Below are 23767 nucleotides of genomic sequence, written 5' to 3' on the forward strand. Positions count from 1 at the left end.
CATCTCACACTCTCCCTGCTGGGAGTTAGGCTGGATGCCTGCTGTGTGGGAGCTGCCTTGGCTTGTGGAGCAGAGTCAGAAGCAGCGGAGGAGATGTTGTCTGCTGCTCTTAATGTCCTCAGTGCCCAGGGCTTGCCTGTGGTGTGGTTGTGGTCCAGCTCCAGTTAATCACTGATATAAATTCAGCCCGTAGAAGCTGCGGACCCCATGAGGCACAGGGAGGACCATGACTGAGGGGGAACCATGCAATCCAGGACCCTGTTGGGATCAGGGAATATTCCAGGTCCCCTCTCACGCAGGATGCAAGGCTAGGAGCTCTGTGTGCCCTGACACAGGGGCATGGGACCGTGACTCCCATGAAATGCTCCTTCATACCTATTACTTCATCAGCTTTGAGAAGGTCTTCCTCAGTAAGAACATTCCACACTGCTTGCCTCTGCCATCTGGCTCTCTTTTCCAGGGCTGCATGCCCTCAGGAACATTGACATGTCTTCTATGAAAATTAATATTCTGTTAAATCATTTTGATAAACAGTTCTCAGCATGATATCTGTGTCCAGAAGTAGTCATCAGCAATTCTCACGGGGACAGGGAATCAAAATCTTCCCCCTGCTGTTCATCCTCCTCTTTCTCCTCCTCTTCCTTCTCTTCCTCCTCCTCCTCTTCTTTCTCCTCCTCTCTTCATCGTCCTCCTCCTCCTCCTCCTCCTACCCTCCTCGTTCTCCTCCTCCTGCTGCTGCTGTGCCTAATGCTGCTTCTGCTATTGTTGCTACTCCTGTTGCTGCTGTAGTTTCTGCTGGTGTGTTTTCCATTGCCATGTGTCTGAAATCACCTACTGTTTAAACTGAGGACATGAAAGAATTTCCAGATGACACTGTGAAATAGACAAGACAATTTATTCCAAGCAAAAAAGACAGTGAGGTAGAATTCTTAGCTTACCATTTGGGGCTTTGATTTCCCTTACTATATTATAACTTCTTTTTTCTACTTCTCAGTTGAGGTCTTTGAAACAAACCATTTAGAACTACTACCTATAAAATTCAATAGATCACTAGGTCTTAGGAAAAAAAACCAGTATGAAAAACAATAGGCATGCATGCAGGATTCTGACCATCAACTATAACCAACAAACTAGGTTGTTGATACTTATTCAATGACAAACCTTGTTAATTAGTTTTGAGGCTTAATGGAATGGTATGTTACATTTGAAAACATAAGACTGTGTTCTGCAGCACTTGTGATTGTTGACCACTTGTGAAAAGATCAGTAGACCCTGGAGGAGGCCATGAGCCCATGAACCTCTTGTCCTCACCCTGTGGGAGCTATTGGCCTAAGGGGGAGCTGGAGTCCATCTGAAGGGATGGGCCAACTAGAAAACTCTGTAGAGTGGGGAACTCATCAATCCTATTGGGTCCCTGCTGGGAAGAGGAGAAATCAAGAAGAGGGAGAAGGCTTGGTGTTGGGGAAACCTCATAAAGAACTTAGAGCAGATACAAGGTAAGAATTGTGGGGAAAATGGAAACCAGAGACAGAGGAAGGACCAGCATAGAGCAAACTGAAAAGGACAAAGCACAAAGGTAGCTGGGCTGTGCCTGCTGCTTGTTATCTGGACTCTCCCTGTGGCTCATTTCTGGGGGGAGATTCTGTTCTGCCCCAGGCGAGGTTTCTTTCTCCTTGGCAAGCAGCAACACAGCTTTATCAGGGCATTTGCTATATTCCTGGTCCACCCCTTAAAACCTCTGTGCCGGACCCTGCTGGGGATGGGCTTATCCTCTAATGGGGCTGTGTGGGAGAGTGGGTTGTCTTCTTTGATTTCCTTATTGCTACTCTTCTCACTGAAGATGCTTGTTGTTTGAATGCATGGGACACTCATGGCACATTTGTGATAGTGGTCCTGTGTAGGTGTCATCGGTAGAGGCCTGAGACGACCAGCCACAGTGGATCTTTTGCCTCCTTTTGGATGAGCATTCTGGCCATAGTGAGATACGTGACCGTGGGAGGATGACACCCTCAAGGTGCCAAGGACTGGCAGGCTTCCACTCCTCTTTGGTTCTAATCTAAAAGCAGCAGCAGGATCAAGGCTAGGAAATGGGGCTGCAACGGGACTCACTTGCTGTGCCTGGGCTGTGCAGCCATCCCCCTGGAGAGCCTGCTTTTGTAGAAAGAAATAAGTTGCCATTTCCTCATTATATTTTCTTTGTTTTAAAGAGTGTTTTACTACAGAGGCTTGGAATCCAATGCTTTTCATGGCATCCAAAATGGCTGGGTCTGGTGTGAGGGGAAGCATTTCTTCATAGGGACCTATCAATCCGTCCAGTGTTCTTTGAACCAAGGGTGTTTCATCGCCTTTCTTGCTGTTGGTCTAAAGTTGGGATTTACCCTCAGTAATTTACTAAGGAGGTCCTCCAGTTCTTTTGAAACCCCACAGGGAGCAGGATATACCCCTGCCACTACTTGTCTTTGCAGTTCTTGGATGATCACTGAATCAAATGGGAGCTTTCCCACTACCATACAGTACAAGACCACTCCTATAATCCACATATCATTCTTCGGCCCGTCATACCGATGGCCAAGGAGGAGTTCAGGGGAACCAAAGGAGTACGTGCCGCAGTGGTGGTTTAGCATTTTTCCAGGTTGAAATTGGGTGCTAAGCCCAAAGTCGATGACTTTGACCTTTTTGTTTTTATCAATCATTATATTGTCCAGTTTGAGGTCTCGGTGAACAATCCCCTTTCCATGGCAGTAGCTCACTGCTGACAATATCTGTTCAAATATTTGCCGGGCCTCATCCTCCTCTATGTGCCCTGACTCTCTGATGTACTGGTAGAGTTCTTGGCCTTCCACCAGCTCCATTATGAGGTATATTCTCGTTTCCTTTTCAATAACTTGTATGAGAGACACTATGTTGGGGTGGTTGATCTTTCTCATTATGTTTGCTTCCATCATGGCTGGCTGGAACCACTGCTTGTCCTTTTGCAGAAATTTGACAGCCACCGGGGTTCCTGTGAGCCGGTGGTGGGCCAGGAGGACTTTGGCGTTGCCCCCTTGCCCAATTGTCCCCAATACTTGGTATTGGGAATGGAAGTTGCCCTCCTCAGAGATACTGGGCTCGGGTGTAGGGGTTGGTAACTCCTCCTCAGTCTCTGTAGGCATTTTATCAGTACTAATGCTACCTAAAAATAACAAAAATGGAATCAAATAATGAAAAAGATGGAGCAATATAGGAGCTAAAATTACACATGTGGAACCTAAAAGAAACAAACAAAAGAAAAAGAAAAAAAAAATAAAAACAAAGAAAAGACTAGACTAGAAAAATAGAGTAAAATTATGAAAAGGGGGAAAATATGAAGAATCATAAGTAAAAGCCACCCAAATGACCATCCCCAAAAGAGAAAGCCAAGAGCACACACATACTAAATGCAATGATGAAAATAAAAATCGTCATACTACAATAGGATTGGGCGGCCAAAGATGGTCAATACTATGAATAGATGTTCATTGAAGAAAAAAAAAAACAGATGAAAGAAACGAGAGGAGGAAGAATTAGTATAAGACAAAACAAACAAATATAAAAAGCCAACACTTAAGGGAAAACTCCATTGAATTTCAGGACCTAGTGATCCACAAAAATCCACAACTCTCCAGAGCAAAATACTGAAAATTAAAATTAACCAACCACAAGGAATAAGGCAGTTAAATATCAGTGAATAGTAAACCTTAAACAAAGGCCGAAGAGTCAAAGTGTCACAAAGGGCAAATTTGTATCAAGTCTAAGCCAATGATTGCTTGTGCTCAATAAATAGAGAAACAGAAATAATGTAAAAGGATGAAACCGCAGGACATTGAAAATGGAGATAGAGTTAATCATCCGACTGCAGAACCGTAAATAATCATAGCAGTAATATAGCATGTGAGAACATAAAAACCACCAAAAAATGAAACCAGCAATCCATAATAAATAAATAAATAAATAAATAAATAAAACAAAAAACTAAACCCCAATAAGGAAATAGCCAGTGGCGTGGCAATATGTGACCTAATTCTTTCTCTTGAAGTCATCCAAAAATCAATCAATCAAGAAATAGGCAGCCAGCCATCTACATAGGCCTTTAAACTGATATTATGTGGTTGGCATACCAAATGCCTGGGAGCGACTGGTCAGCCAGCCCAGATACTTGGGCAGCTGCAGGCCAGTGAGAGAGCCTGTCTTGAAAATAAGGTTGAGAACCTACCTCAGGAACAGCAGCCGGGGTGACTTCTGGCCTCTATACTCTCTTGCACTGAGGTGCAGGTAATATAGATACAAGGGGCAAAAGGGGATGGGCACGTGCACACACAGTCACACAGACACACACACACACACACACACAAAGGCACTCACACAGGCACAGGCACACACACAGGCACACACACAGAAATACACAGAAGTGAACTTATACTCATACAAACTCTTACAAACACCCAGATTCACACAAAACAGGCATACTTACACACAAGCAAACCTGGAAAAACACACGTCAGACACATACACACATACACACAGGGATACACGTACGCACAAGAAGACATACACACATACAAACACATACACACATACAAACCTGTAAACTCACACACTCCTACATATACTGACAAACACACAGGCAAAAATGTACACGCACTCACACACAGGCCAATCTGTCAACACACACTCTCTTACACACACTGATACATACACATATACACAGTACAGTAAAATTCGATACAACCACACACAGCTCACTAGATACAACCAAGTCGCAGAGGGCTCCACTCCACACCTCCTCTCAAAGCACTCAAAGAATTCCAGGCCTGGCAACAGCTTAATATGTGTTTGCTGGGCCGCCTCACAATCGCTCCTCATGAGGTCACAATAGGACCTGTCAACATGGTTGGGAAGGACTCTGAGACCGTGGCTTCTATGGGCTATGGAAAGACTTTAGGCTGTTAGAAATAAAACCCTGTAAGATGTTTAGCTGTCCCTAGTTCTCTGTTTTGAATGTTTACTCTGCATCCTGCTTTAAAGTCCTCATGTCTACACTCAGGGTGTTACGTTATCTTTGAATTCTGAAGGATTAGCCTCAAACTGATGGTATAGTTTTCTTTTTTTAAAGACAAAGCTGTTTCTAAACTGACCCATCAAGAGGACACTGTTCTCATAAGTCCTCAGAAAGGCTCTAGGTTATCATCAAACACCTGAGACAAAGCTGCAGGACTAGGCAGAGACTTGAGTTTGAATCCCCCAAACGCCTAATGGATGCATCAGCAAAGCTCATAAGCTTTCTCTGTGGAGAAGTTAACATGGACCAACAGATTAGAGGGCCAGAGCCCCAACCCATGCTGGGTGGACACTCTCCTCTGACATCCAACACAGAGATCTTTGTACAGAGATCAGGAGAAGGCTTCTCTGAATAGCTGTGCAGAGCACCTCAGGCTCAGGGACTCAGGACTGACACCCATAGAATGCTGTAGAGGAACCCTTTGTGATTCAAGGGCTCATCTGCCTGGGTCCCTGAGCCTCTAGAGATGATCCCAGGACTGGGCTGTCTCTGCTTATGGGCTCAGACAGGGAGGTGCCAGGGGGTTTGCCCTTGGCTCCTGGGAGTAGAGCAGTTTTTCTTTCCCTGTCCCTGCTTTTTGAACTTTTCTTTCCTTGGGAAAATGGAAGGACTGGAAGAAGTCTGGCTATGGAGAGTGAGGCTGGCTGGGAAACTGCTCGCTGTTCTCCATTGTCATCCTGCTGGGGGTTTGGAGTTGTTGGCAGGTTAGCCTCTCGACCATTCCAATCTGCTTCTCTCCATTTAATCCATGCATCTCTGTCTCTTCGATTCGTGACATGGTTGCACAAGTCCTACCTGTAGCTGCCACTCCAGGGCATAAGTCCCTCAGTGAGTGAATTCCAGATGGTTCTGTCTAGAGAGAAATTGTACAGGGTCATTGCTCAGTATGTAGGTACATGGAAAAGGATAATGCACGGCATCCACACACATTTCATATAACATCAATCCACATACTCTGGTACTAATCGGTTCTATTTACACCTTTCGCGATTACTGCTATTCACTGTACTGTGAAGTGTGAATTTTTATTATGTTTCACTTCTGCAAAGGAAGAGACAGTGTTTAGCACTGGAGATTCCAAAGGCCTAGCTGGAAGGGAGGCCTTGACACACAGGTGTGCTCCTGTGAAATAGCTCTTTCATAAAACACCCCGTTGAATCCCATGATGTGTGGATTGCTCTATGCCCTATCTAGGGTTGACCTCAGTGTGAATATATATATATATATATATATATATATATATATATATATGTATGTATATGTATATATATATGTATATTAACTTGAGTATTTTTTATATACATTTCCAGTATTCCATTTCCCAGTTTCCGTGCAAACATCCCCTTCCCTCCTCCCCATCCTCCCCCCCTTGTCGCCCTCCCTCCAACAATCTAGTTCACTGGGGGTTCAGTCTTAGCAGGACCCAGGGCTTCCCCTTCCAATGGTGCTCTTACTAGGATATTCATTTTCCATGTTCCCTTCCCCAGCTTCCAGACTTTAGATGACTGGATGCCCTGACTGATTTTTACACAGGATAAAAGTCGGCTACATTTGTGTTTGATTATTAACAGTGCCTCTGGAACTAAACTCAGATCATCAGCTATTCCTTTCACCTCTGAACCATCTCTAAAGCTCACACTATATATTCTGTTCTGTCCTCAGTGTACCATGTATTGCTATAATCACCAGCATTGTTAAAGCAAGCCAAAGGAGATTTATAAAATCTTCAGATTTTGAAATTTACATTCACACATAGCTTGTGCTACACATCATTAATCCCCCTTTCATGAGAGAGAAGGTCTCTTTACTGTCCAAACCACCCTTGTGTACAGGGTGAGTTTTAGGACAGCTTCAGTTTGTGGTAACACTCTGTCTCAAATTAAGCACACAACAGCAACAACCCAACCACACTCACACACAAACACACTCATGGAACATACACACACACACACACAAACACACACACACACACACACACACACACACACACACAGAGCACTTTCCAGTTGCTACCCTTCCCATTCCTCAAGTGAGCATTCAGTGTAACTGTACTTTAATCTCACCTACCTCAGTCCTTCCAGTCAGTAGGCTTCTCTTAAACCCTCAGGAATTGGAAACTGACATCAGGCCGGTTATTGCTTGCTGGTGGGGAAATTGGGTTGTGTTGCTTTGTTAATCTGTACTCCCTCAGCCAACTTCCCCAGGCCCTGAGAAGATTCCATTATCCTCCTTCAGAGTACTTCAGTGTTTTTAAGTCATACTCAACAAAGTAAGAAACCATTTGGTTTGATTGCAGCATTTAGGATTGTGTTGAGTAGGTACCAGCAGAATGTACATTGTTTATGAAGTAGGTCTGTGAGTAAGGGCTAGGTGTAATTTTATCTACTGAGTGAGTGAGTGTTTGCTCCATATCGTTACCCATTTTGGCTTCTGTGGAATTTTTATTCCTATTGACTAAAGGGTTTGAGTTTGTGTTGGCTTCTTCTGTGATTTCAGTATCCTGCACCTCTGGACTTATCCTATAAGTATTACCAGATTAACAGGGATGTTGATTTTCCATGGAGATGCTTGTTTACATTTTTACTTAATCCACATCTTATGTTCAAGAGGAGGGAGAGCAGCTTGCTGGCTTTGCAGCAACACACATTGACCCAGAGTGAAGGTTCTCTCTGTTACTGATTCGAATTCCTGAATCATCATGACATTTTGCATGAGCTATCCTCCACTGTCTCGGGCATTTGAGTACTCCTTTCCCAGTTGGTGACTCTGTTTGGGAAGACTCAGGAGGTGTGCCCTTGCTGGAGAAAGAATGCCAGTGGGGCTGGGCTTTGAGGTTTTAGTGCACTGCACCACTCCATGTGCACTCTCTGCTTTGTACTTGTGATTCCAGATGTGAGTCCTCTGCTTCCTGCTCCTTCCACTGTGCCCTGTAGTCATGGAACTTAACCTGTGGTAACAGGTGGTCTGTGAAATAGGATCACTAATCGCCTACATGTTTTATAGTTTGCTGTGCTCATGGCATTTCTGTCACAGAAATACAAAGGTAACTAATGCAGAAGGGGATGTAATAGAGCAGACTCTTGCTCTGTGATACCTGACCATGCCAGTTTGTGCTTGTTACGTGTTTTGGAATATATGCAAGAATTCAGAACCTTGAACTAGAAGTGGCCCAGTGCTCTAAGAAGAGTTTAATGGGGTATACTGGCAGGAGATTTGGAGTCAGGAGTGCCAAGATCTATCCAGAATGTGGAAGCCCAGGACAAGGGGATTCAGAAGGCAATAATATTTGTAACTGGCCTGGGATAATTTGTATGATGCTTTTACAAAAATGTGGCTTCCTTCCGCCCACATCGTAAAAACCTACCTGAGGCTAAATTAAAAAGTAATAAACAAATTTCTTCGATGTAAATTTGAAGAGAGCCCAGTATGGCCTCTGTTATACTGAGGTTATAGGACTTCAATGAAAAAGAGCAAATGGGGCAAATAGAAATGCAAAATGTATAGTTTGCAGAGAAAAAGACACTGGGAAGATTAATCTTATAGCCAATGCCTAGGCCAGAAGAGAGCCTGCAATTACTTAGGACATTAGAACCTTAATAAGAGGCCATGTCTCCTCAGGTGATGACATCACTCAATTAACCTCGTAATCTGTGGTAGAAAGTGACTTACTTAGTGTTTTCCTGCTATTAACAGACACCATGACCAATGCAAATCTTATAAGAAGAACACTGCTTTGGGTTTGGCTTACAAGTTCAGCAGTTTGGTTCATTATCATCAAGGTGGGAGCATGGCAGCATCTAGGCAGACATGGCACAGGAGGAGCTGGGTGTTCTACATCATCATCTGAAGGCCGCTACTAGAAAACTGATTTTCATGCAGCTAGGACAAGAAACATAAGGGTTACATCAACAGTGACACACTTCCTCAATCAAGGCTACACCTATCCAATGAGGGCTCATCTGCAAATAGTCCCACTCCCTGGGCTGAGCATATTCAAATCAACACAGGAACATTAGGCATTTTCAGTTCCTGAAATCACCTGTGATCAGAAGCTGCTGCTACTGTGGGTCATGGGGCCCAGGGCTTTCCAGAATTCAGGCATCTTCTCATGTACTCTCATCAGTCACTGGGAGTAAGGAAGCTCAGCAAAGGACTGCTGTGTGGGCTGAGACAGCTGAGAAAGTCTGCTTGGGAAGGTGTGTCAATCTTCATCTCCACATGGAGATAGCATGGGGGTTACCTGACCTTACCTGACCAGTTTCCATGTTTGGTACCCCTGGATCATATTCATTGTCAGGTAGGAAAGTGTTATTTGGCACCCAATGTCATGTTGTGCTTATCATGTACCCAAAGTTGATAGATGACTTAAGAATGTAGGCTTGAAAGTTATCCAGTTTCTAATCTGGGAAGGAGAACAGCAGGCCTGAGAGGAACAGGCCTCATGTGCAGAGGGATGTACCATCTGTACATGGTTGGGAGAAGCTCAGAGAAGGTTAGTCAAAGCTGTCTATCCAGTAGAGGTTAGTTAACTGTGGAAACTATCACTAACAATAAAGGTAACTTTGAACTCTGAGGAAGAGAAGGTTTGTTGCCATTGTTTGTGGACCATGCTTCAGAGGTGATGAGACACAGAGAAGCTGTGTCTTGGGTTCATGCCAGGAAGCATGCTATCTGAGCACTTCACATCTTAAGTTGTGTATGTCGTCAGGGCCCTTACACAAAGGTGATCTAGTGACAGTGTCTTGCTTTGTTTGTAGCAATCACATGAATTTAAATTTCCTACTTGTCCTTGTTCTTAAAAACTCACTGATTACTTTTAGCTGAGACTCCTGGGAGACTTTTCTCTCACATGCTGTAAGTTTTAATGATTTGGTGATTAACATAAATAACTATTCATAGGTCAACACAGGGCCCACACTGACCTCACCTTGCTATCTGGAACTGTTACTCCTGAGCCAAGGGTCTCAAGGGTCTCTGCCTCAGAAAGAAATGTGGTAAAGTGATTTCATAATCTATTCACATTCCTTGTGTCATCCAGAATATCTGCTAGAATGAGAGGATCCTTCCCTGCTCAGGACAATGTAGATACTGCTTCCCCTGGAGGAAAGAAAGGGCCATGTCCTCCCTCCGTGGGACAGTCCCTGATGTTCACTGTAATGTCACCCAACAGTCCCACCTTGAATCTGCTGTTCCACTTGAGCACAGAGACTCCCTTTTATTCTGGGAGATAAACAGGAATCTCCAGCTAGGAACAGTGGTCCAAACATGAGGTTAATTGAAGGCAGTGAGAATGATGTATACACACTAAGGGTTTCTGATTGAATGATTTGAACTTAATGTACTTGCTACTAGAGTCATCTGTAAGTGACATGTAAGCTTTGTATTAAAATGTACCTTTAGGTCCAAGATTTCATGGTAGGACAATGCCCTACTTGCTTTTAAAGATATCCTAAAAACTGGATAGAAAAGAGAATATACAGAACAGAAAATGTTCCTAGGTGTACAAGATTGGTTTTCATGTGCAAGTCTCTGTGCTCAACGCGAAGAGCACACAATATGCCTTAGAAAGTAGATGATAAGCACTCCCTTCTTTCTCTCTCTCTCTCTCTCTCTCTCTCTCTCTCTCTCTCTCTCTCTCTCTCTCTCTCTGTTTCTACCTCTCCCCCTCTCATGGGTGGTTGTGTCCGTGTGTGTGTGTGTGTGTGTGTGTGTGTGTGTGCATGTGTGTGTGTGTTTCTGTGTCTGTGTGTCTGTGTGTCTGTCTGTCTGTCTGTCTGTCTCTCTCTCTCTCTGTATGTGTGGTGTGTGTGTGTGTGTGTGTGTGTGTGTGTGTGTGTGTATGTGTGTGTGTGTGAAACTGAAGGTGAGCTCAGGGTCTGCATGACCCAGTTGGAACTAGAATCCCATGTTGATTGACTCCCACCTTGACAAGTATCATGTTGTTGGGATGACCAGCATGTGACTATTGGGACAAGATAGAAGTATTTACAAAGCCAACAGTTTTGACCAATTTATGCGAATTAGGGCAGATTTGAGAGTACACTTAAGAGTTTTAAACTTTGTTTGAAAAAACAAAAAACAGTGTTCTTGGAATAGTATCTTTGGAGTAGAGCACATAAGGCCAAATTTTATCTGAATGTTGGTGAGCACCTCTGGGTTTTTGTGTTCCTTCTGTAGTATCCCTTAGGTTTGGATCAGACAATAAACCTTATCATTTCCACTGTTTCTAACATCTCAAATGATGTCCCACGTCCTAGGTGCCAATCCACAAAGCCCACTCCTACATCTTCTCCCTCCTCCCTCCATTTTGCCACTATGATGCTGCTCCTAAACTCACCCAACTTTTCAAAACCCACCACTCCAGCCTCCTCCTATGTTCGAGCATCACATCTCCACAGGACCAAGGGCCTTCCATCCCATTGGTTTCAAATAATGCCATCCTCTGATATATATTGGTTGGTGGTCTATTTTCTGGAAGCTCTGGGTCATCAGCCAGCATATATTGTTCTTCCTCTACTGCAGGACCTCCTCTGTCACAGGACATCCACTGTTTAAGCACCACCACTACCTCAGGAAATCCACTGTCTGTGTGTCAACTCCACTGTTACAGGACCACAAGTGTCTCAGCACTTCAACTATCACAGCACTTCTACTGTTCAGGAGCTCAAGAGTCTCAGCATCTCCAGTGTCACAGGACCTCCTTTGTCCAAGATCTGGACTGTCCAAGCAATACTACTATTGCGGGACCTCCACTGTCACAGGACTTCCACTGTAGGAGCACTACAACTGTCTCAGGACACCCACTGTCCTATAACCTCCACTATCCCAGGAATTCCACTGTCGTAGCACCACCCGTAGCAACTAAAGTGTTTCAGGACATCAACTGAAGCAAGATCTCCCATGATTCTGCAACTTCACTGCCCCAGAATCTCTACAGTGACAGGAATACCCCTGTATCATCAATTCCAATTTTGCAGGACCTCCACTGTAGCAGAACCTTCAATTGTGCAGCAGCTCCCCTGTAGGTAGATTGACCTCCACAATCTCAGTGCCTCCACTTTCAAAGGACCTTCACTGTCACATAACCGGCGCTATTTCAGTGCCTCCACTGTCGCAGGACCTACCTCTTCACAGGATCTGCACTGTTGCAGCAACTGTAATTTCAATTTTTCAAAGTCATTGCTGGTTATTAGATTTAAGGCTGAATGAAATGTGATGCTACTTTTGAAAGCCTAAGAATTTGTTCTATAGCTCTTGTGATAAATGCCGTGTGTGCTAGGACCAGTAACCTATGGAAGATTTCATGAGCTCATACCACTCTCCACCTCACTTTGTGGAAGCTGGTGTTTTTAGAGTGTGATAAACTTCAGGTGAATGGATGCATTCAGCTGCACCACGCTCTAGAGTGGGCTACACAGCAGTCATATTGAGTCCTTGCTGGGAAGAGAAGAAATCCAGAAGAGGGAGATGGTTGGGTTGGGGGAAGAATCATAAAATACTTAGAGGATATAAGAAGGTAAGAATTATGGGGAACTGGAAAACAGAGCCAGAGGAAGAATGAGCACAGAGCAAACTGGGAAGGACAAAGTACAAAGGCACTTGGGTTTTGCCATCTGCGTGTTCTCTGGACAATCTCCCTGGGCCACATTTCTGGGAGAAAACCCTTTTAAGGTTTCATTCTTGAAGGAAAGCAGCAACACAACTTCATCAGTGAATTTCCCCATTGGAATTGGTTCATCCTTTAATGCCTCTGGGAAATACCCAGCTGGGGAATGTCCTGCTCTCTGCTGAGAGACAGCAGGAAAGTAGGTCGTCCTCTGTTTTCTCGTTGCTACAGCTCTTCTAAGTATGGCTGATTGTTGAGTGAAGACAAAGGATACTTCTGGTGTGTATGTATGCTTTGTTCACTGTGGGTGTTGTCGGAAGTGTCCTGAAAAGAAGGGCATGCACAATGGTACTTCTGCTTCCTCTTTGACTAGCCTTATGATCATAGGGAGACACTAGGCCATTGGAAGATGAGGAGAGCAATGTGTCTAAGTTGTGTTCACTTCTATTCCTATTTAGTCCTAGAGGGAAATCAGCAAGGGTGTGAGGAATGCTGCTGTGCACTGACTGTATGGTGTGAGGAATGCTGCTGTGCACTGACTGTGTGGTGTGAGGAATGCTGCTGTGCACTGACTGTGTGCTGTGAGGAATGCTGCTGTGCATTGACGCTGCCTCTTTTCTTTTCTCCCTACACCTGCATCCTTCTGGTGGCTCAGGTTGGACAACTAGGTGCCCATGACCAACTCCTCATTGTGGATGGATTTAGTCTGGTTGGACTTTCTCAGGAAAGGTATGACTAATTGGTTACTTTAAAGCTGATTGGTTAGTCTTACTGTATTGAAGTGATATTTTGCTTTTTATTTTGAAATTTGAATTCAAAAAGAAGTGCTGTAAAAGCTCTTTGTGTTTACTCATCTTACCCTATAATCCTAGTTGTTAGAGCACATGAATTTCATTTGTGTTCACTCATAAGAATGTATATTCTTTAGAGTATTTCCTTAAATAATTATATAAATATGTACACTTATACTTAGAGCTTGTAAAATGTTTAAATATCTTAATGTTAATGTTATAGAATAGAATATATTTACCTGTTTTATAATTAATTATCATAAGTGATGTGGACAGGACATAATCTTCTGAAAGCCTAGTTTATTTCCCACACAGCAACCGGGTTGAGGAACCTAAGCACAAGTATTCTGAACATAGACTCTACTGTGACAGTGACCGCTGTTTCTTTTCTACCTAAGGCAGCTGAACTCATGACTAGTACCAGTTCCATGGTTACCCTGGAAGTTGCAAATCAAGACATCCTCTCTCACTGCCTGTCCACCTTTCTTACCCAGCCATTGTCCTCCATGGTGCAGAGAGGTAAGAGCTAGTGACTCAAGCCAGGTTAGCCAACATATAGTAATCCTGTATTGAGATATGGCTCCTCCTAAAAGTTATCAAAATCTGGGGCTGGAAAGATGGTTCAGTATTTTACAACACCAGTGTTAGCTCACAATTGCCCCTAATTTCAGGGGATTTGAAACCTTCTTCTAAGTTCTTTGGACACCAGTCAAACATTCATGTGCACACATGCTGGGCAAACACTCATACACATAAATTATATTTATAAAGAGAGGCCCTAAAAGTCCCATGTAGTAGCTCCTACCACAGCTCTTGCTCAGCTCTTCAAGGAAGAAGTTAGTTGAGACTGAGTGCATGATGCTGAGAAATACTTCTGGATCATGATCCAGATCAGATCTGATGGTACAGTTTCCTAGATACATTCACAGACTGTTAAGTGCGGTATTGTGAACTCACTTCTGACCCTGACTCAGCTGTGGAACCTGCACACCCTAGCCCTGACCTTTGTAGCTGGAGTATCAACAACAGTATCAGCATCTGACAGCCTAGAATCCTGTTTACTAAAGCGTAGGACAGGAAACAATCCTGGCTAGACCATGTGTTGGCATCTTAAAGCAGAACACCATTTACTAACTCAAAGAGGGACGTGGGTAACAAATGAGTCCCAGGTGAGCAGACAGGAAGACTAAACTGTGAACAGGTGTGGATAATCACACCAGGTGACAGCACCATGTGATGCTGTCATTCTGATGGATAATAATATGTGTGCTATCAGGTGAGAGAAGAGAAGTTGAGTGCTTTTTAAAAAATACTCTAAAAAAGGTTACTTTGTTATTTACAAATTACAATTCAGGTGTTGAGAAAAAAAATAAGGTCAGTTTCCCCCATAGATACTTATTAAGTAAATGAAATGTTTTTCTAGACACAATATATGTAAAAGCTTTTGAAAATGTACATATAAAGCAATTTGTGGTGGCATGTACCTTTAATGACAGCTCTAAGAATGCAGAAAGAGGCAGATTTCTGTTAGTTTCCGGTGCCCCTGTCTGTGTAGTGAATTCCAGGCCAGCCTCAAATATATAGTGAGACCCTAGGCTATGGTTTCTTCTTATTGCTTGGTTGGTTTTGCATTTTTACGCTAGTCAAAGAATGTATATAAAGATCACCCTATTGTACCAAGAGCAGTTATTAAATATAAGAATTTTAGACGCATACTTTGAAGCTCTTCAAGTCTTAGAACCAGTAAGAGGGAGAGAATGAATGAATTGGCTTTGGTTTCAGTTTCAGATCGTTATGGCTCAGGTAAACCCAGAGCACAGAGTGAAGTTTTTATGAGTTTTATTTTTCTTGGATATTTTATGTATTCACATTTCAAACGTTATCCCCTTCCCATGCTCTCCCAACCCCCTGCCTCTGCTTCTATGTGGATGCTCCCGCTCCCACACACCCATTCCCATCTCAGTGCTCTGGAATAAGGATGCTTGCATGTAACCATTGCACTGAATAGGGGGACCCCAATGGAGGAGTTAGAGAAAGGACTGAAGGTGCTGAAGGGGTTTGCAACCCCACAGGAAGAACAACAATATCAACCAACCACAACCCACCAGAACTACCAGGTAGCAAACTATCAACTAATGAGTACACATGGAGGGATCCATGGCTCCAGCCACATGTGTAGCAGACGATGGCATTGTCCATCATCGATAGGTGGAAGAGTAAAGGTTTTGAGCTCTATAATAATTCAGCTCAAAACGGCTCCCCAGAGAGTCCTCAAAAGCCTTGGACAGAGCACAGTGATGCAACGAATCTGCCTGGTAAAGACAGGCTGATGAAAAACAGAGCAGATCACCTTTTCAGCCCCAATGTGACAAGAGGAGGCACTCTCTAAGTCACCTTGTAACCCAGAAGCCAGTGAGGCACATTGTACTTCGATCATTGTTGTTTTCATAGAGGTCACAAATTAGTCCAAAATTAGGATTTTACTTGAAAACCCCTTGACCTTATAGATCAAAATGCACTGTAAATGTGTCTTCAAAAAAGTGTCAGGTTTCCAAGGTAGTGGAGATCATTTTTACACTTAAAAGGCTGGCTAACAAAGTAGTGAGGATGGAATATCCTGAATAGGGACCCCAACCTCCAAAAGGCTTCACGTATTTACTCTCATGTCTCTAGCACAGATCTCATCTGGTCCTGGAGAAAGTCCTTATCCTGGTCTGTGGTGTCAGGAGACTTGTAGGGGTGCGTGAAGCCGACTTCTGGTACATCTTTGTCTCTGGCTCAGTGCTAAACATCCTGCCCTCAGTGTATGATGGGTATGACATGGCTCCTGCATTTAAAGGAACATTGTTATGTTTATTTTACTTGTCATTTAATGTGACACTTGGGTTTTTAACACTATTTCTAATAGATCAGCCTCCTATTCCTGGAGAGAAGTGTGCATATACCACTAGAACAGCAGCTAACATCTGTCTCCACTGGAGACCTCTGCACTGAGGTCTGAGATGAGCTGGAACACTTTCTTACTTGTGAAATATCTGACTTCTTTGATACAGTTCTCAACAAATTACATTAACTATCATTCCTGAATTTTGTTCACTGAAGTTTTATTTTTATTACGCTACTCAAGTAAACTAATACTAAATTATTGAATCTGGGAAAATGCGAATTAGTGTAAATGAGTAAATAAGAAAATGTGAAATGTTTTTTATTGAAAGCATAGGGTCAACATTACATTTTTAGCACAGCATTTAAAATACATGCTTTTTAGAAAACCATTTATTTATTTCCTTTATAATCCAATATTAGCCCTTCCTTTCTTCCCAGTAACCCACCATACAAATCTTCCCTCCATCGCCCTTTCCTGAAATGTCAAAGCTCCTTTCGGGGTTTCAAACCCCTTGAATGCTTTTTAAAAGATTGTAAAACAGATCCCTGAGGAAAAAGTACGCCTTTTATGCAGTTTCAATCATCTGATTGTTTATTTCTTTACATTTCACAAGAACAGACCCCTCAACCTAGACCTGGTTAGGAGCTAAATTGCAGGAGTGACAATGCCACAAACAGCATGCATCAGTGTATAGAAAAATCTTTTTATTCCTTCATAGACACAGGAACAGCTGGCTACTTGGCGGGTGAGCCATAAAGTAGTGTCAGGTCTGGTTATTCACCCATTCCCCAGTTTTTGTTACCTCCTCTGTGAGGAAGAAACATGCATGAAATTTTGCTAACATCTCTGGTGAGTCCCTGAAGTAGTAGAGCTTCCTCTTTTCTTTTCTCAGCCTCTTACCTCTTCCAAGGAAGAACTTCAGGAAGAGTTTTACCTACTTGAGCTCCATTGAGTAGAGGCTGGCAAGGGTCTCTAGTGTGACAGTAATATGTGGATCCAGAGCTCCTCATTGGAATCTATGACATCCAGACAGGAGCACCTGAACCCTTCCTCCAAGTCAGTTACCCCTGCTTCCACTCTGACTAAGAGTGGTCCTGGCCATTGGGAAACCCCAGCAGAGGTGCTGCCCACCACTGTTACTGTCTCCCAGCCCATATGAACAGACCTCCCTCCACCACCTCCTCTACCACAGGTCCACTACACCAGATTTTGGTGGCATTTTAGTGGATTTGCCCCTCCCACCACCTTCTGCAAACAAGGCAGCATCCCAGTCTGTTCAGGTGGCTGCTGGCTAGCAAAAGAGAGTGAGGAGCAGCAGCGGTGGTCTCAGATATAGAAGGCCTGCCTGGACAAGGAAGCAGAGAGGAAGCACAGGGAGCAGGAGAGGAATGGGTGACAGATGCACTCTCATTCCCTGAACCTGCTTCCTTCTCTTCTTTGACCACACCGACCAAACCAGGAAAACCTTCCACACTGCAGAGGTCCCAAGAAACAGTCATTCTGGTGTTGTAGTCCCCGCAGCAGCCCCCCACTATTGAGCACAGGGACCTGCAGTTCATAACTATCAGTAAAGAGGAGTTGTCCTCTGGGGAGTCTGTCTCCAGACCCATGGAAACAAGATGCCAGGGAGAAGCTGGAGAAGCAACAGCAAATGCACCTTGTGGATATGCTAAGCAAGGAGATCCATGAGCTGCAAAACAAGGGAGACGGTAGTGCAGAGGAGAGTGACTGCCTGTGGAAGAATATGCTGGAGTGGCAGTTCCAGAAGAGACTTAAGACCATATTTCTTGTGTTTCTCCCAGGTTCATTTCAGAATACTGTTCAAGAAGCTCAACATTTGACGTTTACTTAGTAGAAATTTATAACAACAATGTTTTTGCCCTTCTGGCCTTAGACAGTTCTACAGTGGTGTCTATGGTTAAGTGCAAGGCAGTGAGAACCCAGGAGTGACATTCAGAGGTACAAAGGATGACCTGCAGGTAAGGTGCTCCTGGGGCCCAGTGTCCTAAATGCAGGTCCTCAACCTTACAGCTGCCCACTCCAGCTCTGCCTGGGATGGAGCCAGTGCTACCGACCTAGGAGGCATCTCAGGGAGTGTGCTTAGTATGTGTCCCATTGCTTCAGTGCATGACAAGGTTAATCTGCAAGAGCAGCAAGGATTTTAGCCAGGGGCATTCTGTATCTGAGAAAGAACATGTCTTTAAGAACATCAATATGCTCACCTCTAGCACATATCAGCTTTATATGTCAAAGATATCATAATAAAGCTGTTTAAAACATAAAAAGTTATAGGGTAGCTCAAGTGTAGGATGTACTGACCCTGAGTATTATATCTAATTACACACACAAACCCACAGAGAGAGAGAGAGAGAGAGAGAGAGAGAGAGAGAGCGCTAAAAAAAGTTGGAAAAATAAACAAATCTTAAAAATATATAAATAACTGTGTAATTATTAAAAGTCTGTATGAGAGTCAATGTTTTTCGCCTCACATTGAGGAAGGGGCTTAGAGAAATGAATTATCCCCCTCCAACCTCCACAAACATACACACACACACACACACAATCAATGACATGTGTAATTGTACCAGGAAATACCCGTATTTTATAGAATGCCATAATGGAAAGTAAGAACCATCTTTTTCGTTAAGGGTTGCCAATATATTCTTTTTTCAAGGTGTGTGCAGCCGTGCCAGTCTTGTTCACCATGGGATGGAAGAGGTCCCTGACCTGTGAGCCTAGAGGTGACCAGGTGCTCCATTCTGAGACTGAAAAAGGCAGGATGCCCACTCAAGGGTCCATAGCAGGGAAGGTTTTCAAGCTATGTACAGTGCTGGAAAAGCCTACACAGGGCATACAGTTAGCAGTGATGTGTTTGCAGGGAGTCCAAGGAACCATCTTTGTACTGATGCAGGTGGGCAAGCATTTATCATCCACCTGCCACTCTGACAGCAATAAGAGTATTGCTTAAGTTTTATTTCATAGATTTGATCCCTGACCAAAATACCAAAAACTGCACCCTTAACGATGTAGCAAATAGAATAGTGGATACTAGGCCAAGAACCTTTGACTCTTCTAATACCATTGTGTATTTCAGAGCAAGGAAGGAGAGGTATCAATGGACAGCAGTCTGCTTTCCCCACGAGTGCTCTACCACTGAGTTAGTAGCCTTAGCCCTCCTCACCTTTAGAAAAAGGGTGTGACTAAGTTGTCCATGGTGACCTTGAACTCATGCTGTAGACCAGGCTAGCCTTGAACTTCTGATCCCCCTTACTACTGTGTGTCTTGATTGTCTGGTATTACAGGCCCATTTCTCTACAGCTGACCAGCTTGCTTGCTTCCTCCTTTCTTTTCTTCTCCTTTCTATCTCTCTCTTTCATTCGTTCTTCCTTCCTTTCTCTCTCTCTCTGTCTCTCTCTCTCTCTCTCTTTCTCTCTCTCTGCCTTTCTTGATTTTTCGTTCTTTCTTTCGTTCGTTCTTTCATACTTTCCTTCCTTTCTTTCATTCTTTTCTTTCTTTCATTCTTTAACTTTCTTTTCTTCCTTCTTTCATTCCTTTGTTCCTTTCTTTTAAGATTCAATTATTTGAGTGGTCTATCTGCATGTACATCTGTGTGTCCAAAGAGGGCATCAGATCTGATTATAGTTAGTTAGTATCCATAATATGGTGACTGGAATCAAACTCAGGACCTTTGAAAGTGCAGCCAGGCTCTGAACCACTGAGCCTGCTCTCCAACCCCAGCCCATTTTCGTAAACTTAGCACACTTGGTTCACATGAGAATTGTCTGTCCATGAGCAAGATAAGGTTAATCATAGCAAAGAGTGCTTATCCCTTGCCAGATCAACCTGGGGTCTCCTGTGACTTATGCTGTCCTTTTCCAGGCCTGTCATCAGTGCCTTGGCGTTTGTGGGACTCATCCACAGAGGCATGCAACTCAGAGAACGGTACCCCAACTTGGTGCACAGGAACTCTTTCAGGTGTCACTTGATTGTCACAGGTTTCTGCTCGGTCAGCAAGGAAGGGAAGCCTAGCCCTGTGCCAGGTCAGTTCCCAGTACAGAAGTTCATTCATGGCAAACCCAAGTGATCATTGCAGTGAGCGTTGGCTGTCTAGAGCCCACATCAAGGAGGCCTTCCAGACTTTGGAAGTGGAGAGGGAGGGAAGAAAACAAAAGTATGGTACACTCACACTTTGGAAGGACACACATCCATCCTAAGTGAAACACAAGTTCTGTTTTCCAGTTGACAAGTATATAACATGGCTCTTAAGGCTACACCCACATTGTAAAAGCCGGTGATGTCAATCACAGCAGGTAAGATGTCAGCCACCTGAGTCATGCAGAGTTTGACCACATGAGACTCACCCCAGGACTTAAATGCAGTGAGCTCAAGGACTCACATGCTATGCTGCGTGGGCTCCTCCTTATGCCACACCTTGACCCCATTGCACCCTGGGCCTCCACACCACAAGCCAGAGTGCAGTTCCCTGGGCACAGTAAGACACACCTAGGCTAGTTTCCACTCCCATGGATGTTCTTGTGGCCTTGTCAGAGCACTGTGACCACATCCCACATCTGAACAGCAAGCTAATCAACAGGAGGCTCTAGGAGTCCATCCGTTTGTCTTCTTCAGAGACACCATAATAGAGGGGGCAGAAATCCAGGCTTTAGGGAGCTACCACAGCCATGATTGTTCATTTGTCCCAGCCACTCCACCTTTGGCCAAGTTACAGCTCTGTCAGGCCCTGCCATGTTGTCTTCAACATGTTTGTGTGTCAGTGATACTTGTATGAACTATGCTACACGTTGGCCTAGAGGCTGGGCTTTCCTCTTGCATTTCCAGCAAGACTACAGAGTTCCTGTGGGAGACTCTCATGGCTCTTCATGTTCTGGCAGCACAGTCTGCAGATGTCTCTAAGGTATTGGACATCAGACCCCACTGAGGAGTGAGAGGCTTTCAGTGGCTTATAGACGGAAGGCCTGGGCATGATGGCCTTTATTGTGTGTTTGATAGCATGTATGCTCTGCTCCAAGTGTAGACAGACACTCCCCATGCCTGTAGTCTATGCTTGGAGTGTGGGTACACACTCTCCATGCAAACAGCTGTCTATGCACACACAGATGCGATTTTCATGATTTAGACCTGTTATCTTTGATGTTTCTTTTAAAAGACAATCATATAAAGTTACTGTGATTTTGTGCTGGCTTTCTTTACCCAGCCCACAGATGAATATTGGAAGGAGACTCGAATCTGCATGTGCTCCTCCTTATGCCCATACCCTGACCCCATTGCACACTTTTAGGCAGAGGCATGGCAGAGCGTGGCCTGTAATTGTCCTGTCCATTCCCTATGGATTGTGACCACAATCTGCAATTCTGCACAGCCTGGCATCCAAGGAAATTGGTATAGTTCCCTACAATGTCTCCACAGGCCCAGAGTAAGGACATAAATAGAATCTTTTTGAGACCCAAGTGGCTTCACAGGGTCAGCCAATGCTCTTGGCTCCTTCTTGTCTCTGAAGACACAGGGCACAGGTCCTGACCTGCATGCACCTGTAGCTGCTGCACACACTAAGGATGACTTGTGCTGGCCTCTGATGCTTCTGGGAGTCCTGAAAACCACAATCCCTGGGCCAAGGGGACTAGTGAGGGACAAGTGAGCACAAGGCCCCTGCCTGCTCCCTGGAGACCAGAAACCCCAGCAGGGTTCTCACTGCTGTGTTCCCCAAGATAATCACAAGCACCTGTTACAGCAGGTCATGCTCTGGTGGGAAAGGCAGACAGGCACATCCAAGGCTGTACTGTGGCCATGCTGGGCCTGCCTGCTCTTCAGGGGCATACTCTACCATGCCACTCAGCATACCCCAAGCTGTGTCTGGAGTGCTTTGGTCTCACAGGAATGCTGTGTTCATGGAGACAGTGACAAACTAAGGACCAAGACCCTGTCAAGTACCCATCCACACATGACTCCTGCCAGGAATCAGCAGTATGGGCAACCACGTAAACATGGAGACATGGATTATTTCTTCCTTGGGAGCACTTGTGAACCACAGAGTCAGGTGACAAGCTCTAGACCAGGAAATGATCAGGAGGAGCAGAGTGACCTCACCTGAACTTGAGGAATAGGGAACCCAGCAAGGGGAGTGACCACCCCTGGTTCACACAATTTAGGGACATATGTGGTGGGAAGAAGCTAAGTTGAGGCAGCCTGGACACATCCCAAGATAGCAGGTGATTGGGGGGGGGGCTGTGTAGGCTTGCATGAAATGATGTGTGTGTGTGTATGTGTGTGTGTGTGTGCCTGTGTATGTCTGTGGATGGGCCTATCCTGACACCAGACCTGACCGATGCCAGGCACCCTCAGCTGGCACAGACCCCACTTTACACTAGGGTTTTTGTTCCCAAAGGTTTTCTAATGAAAGGTAATATGAGTCTTGTACAGGGCTAGTTCACCAGATTTTGTACGAAAGATGAAATCTGATCTTTAGAGATTGGAGTCTGAGCTAGTGTTGTGGACCCTCCTCTTCCCACTGTTCCCAGTCTGTTTCGTGTCACAATGTCCAGGGAATAGAACCCTCAGTTCTGCCAGCACCTCTGTGTGAGGCATTGCATCAGATGACATCCAGAATGGTTGTCCCAACTCCACATGTTCTGGCCCAGGTCAAGATGCACACAAGAAGGCCTAGATGAGGAGGTATTGCCCCACCCAGACAGACAGACTTCATCTACTCTAACAGATGTTAGGAGGAGGTGCAGATATGACTCACAAAAATGCATCCACCATTGGGCTCAACTACCAAGAACCTGTGAGCAGCAGTGACATTCAAGTCTCCTCTCATCCAAGTAAAGGGACATCAAATACTTCTTTGGACCCTGGGCAGTAAAGAAATCTTGAGGGCTCCATGAGTAGATAACATACCATGAACCATATCAGAGCCCATGGACTGTACCTGCTTGATGACCCTGGACCTCCTTGGCTAAGGTGAGGAGAGGAGACCCCAAACAGCCCTATACCAGTGACTCAGAAACACTGTCAGACAGGATGGACCAGCCTCCACAACCTGAGATGTGCAGTAAGGGTTCTTTTCCATTCCGTACTAAGATGTCTGGTTTGCAGAGTCTCAAATGGATCTGAGACATACTGCAAGGGAGGCTTTGTGTTGGATGCAGTAGTTAAAACCAGGACATGAGAAGGGTAACTGCATAGCTGTGATCTCGGAAATTCTGCAGAGCCTAGTTTGGATTATTGGAGGCTAGGCAGGCTTTGCAGTCATAGACCTCCCTCTACTGCCCATGTCCCTTCATGACACCTTCTCTAGCAGATAAGACCAGAGTCCAGGCTGCTTCAGGGCTAACAAGACACTTGTTTCTCTCATACACTTATGCTCCTGAGACTCCTAGTAGCTTACA

General features: G+C 44.5%; 1 pseudogene across 1 annotated transcript; it reads right to left on the bottom strand.

The window, feature by feature from the left end:
• Positions 1 to 931: 931 nt before the first annotated feature.
• Positions 932 to 3158, bottom strand: LOC134485027 (sperm motility kinase Y-like; annotated as a pseudogene). The gene has a single exon (XR_015646174.1). The product of XR_015646174.1 is annotated as a sperm motility kinase Y-like (transcript).
• Positions 3159 to 23767: the final 20609 nt, after the last annotated feature.

This window comes from Rattus norvegicus, chromosome 1, assembly GCF_021556685.1.
Source record: "Rattus norvegicus strain SHRSP/BbbUtx chromosome 1, alternate assembly SHRSP_T2T, whole genome shotgun sequence".
Taxonomy (NCBI): Eukaryota; Metazoa; Chordata; class Mammalia; order Rodentia; family Muridae; genus Rattus; species Rattus norvegicus.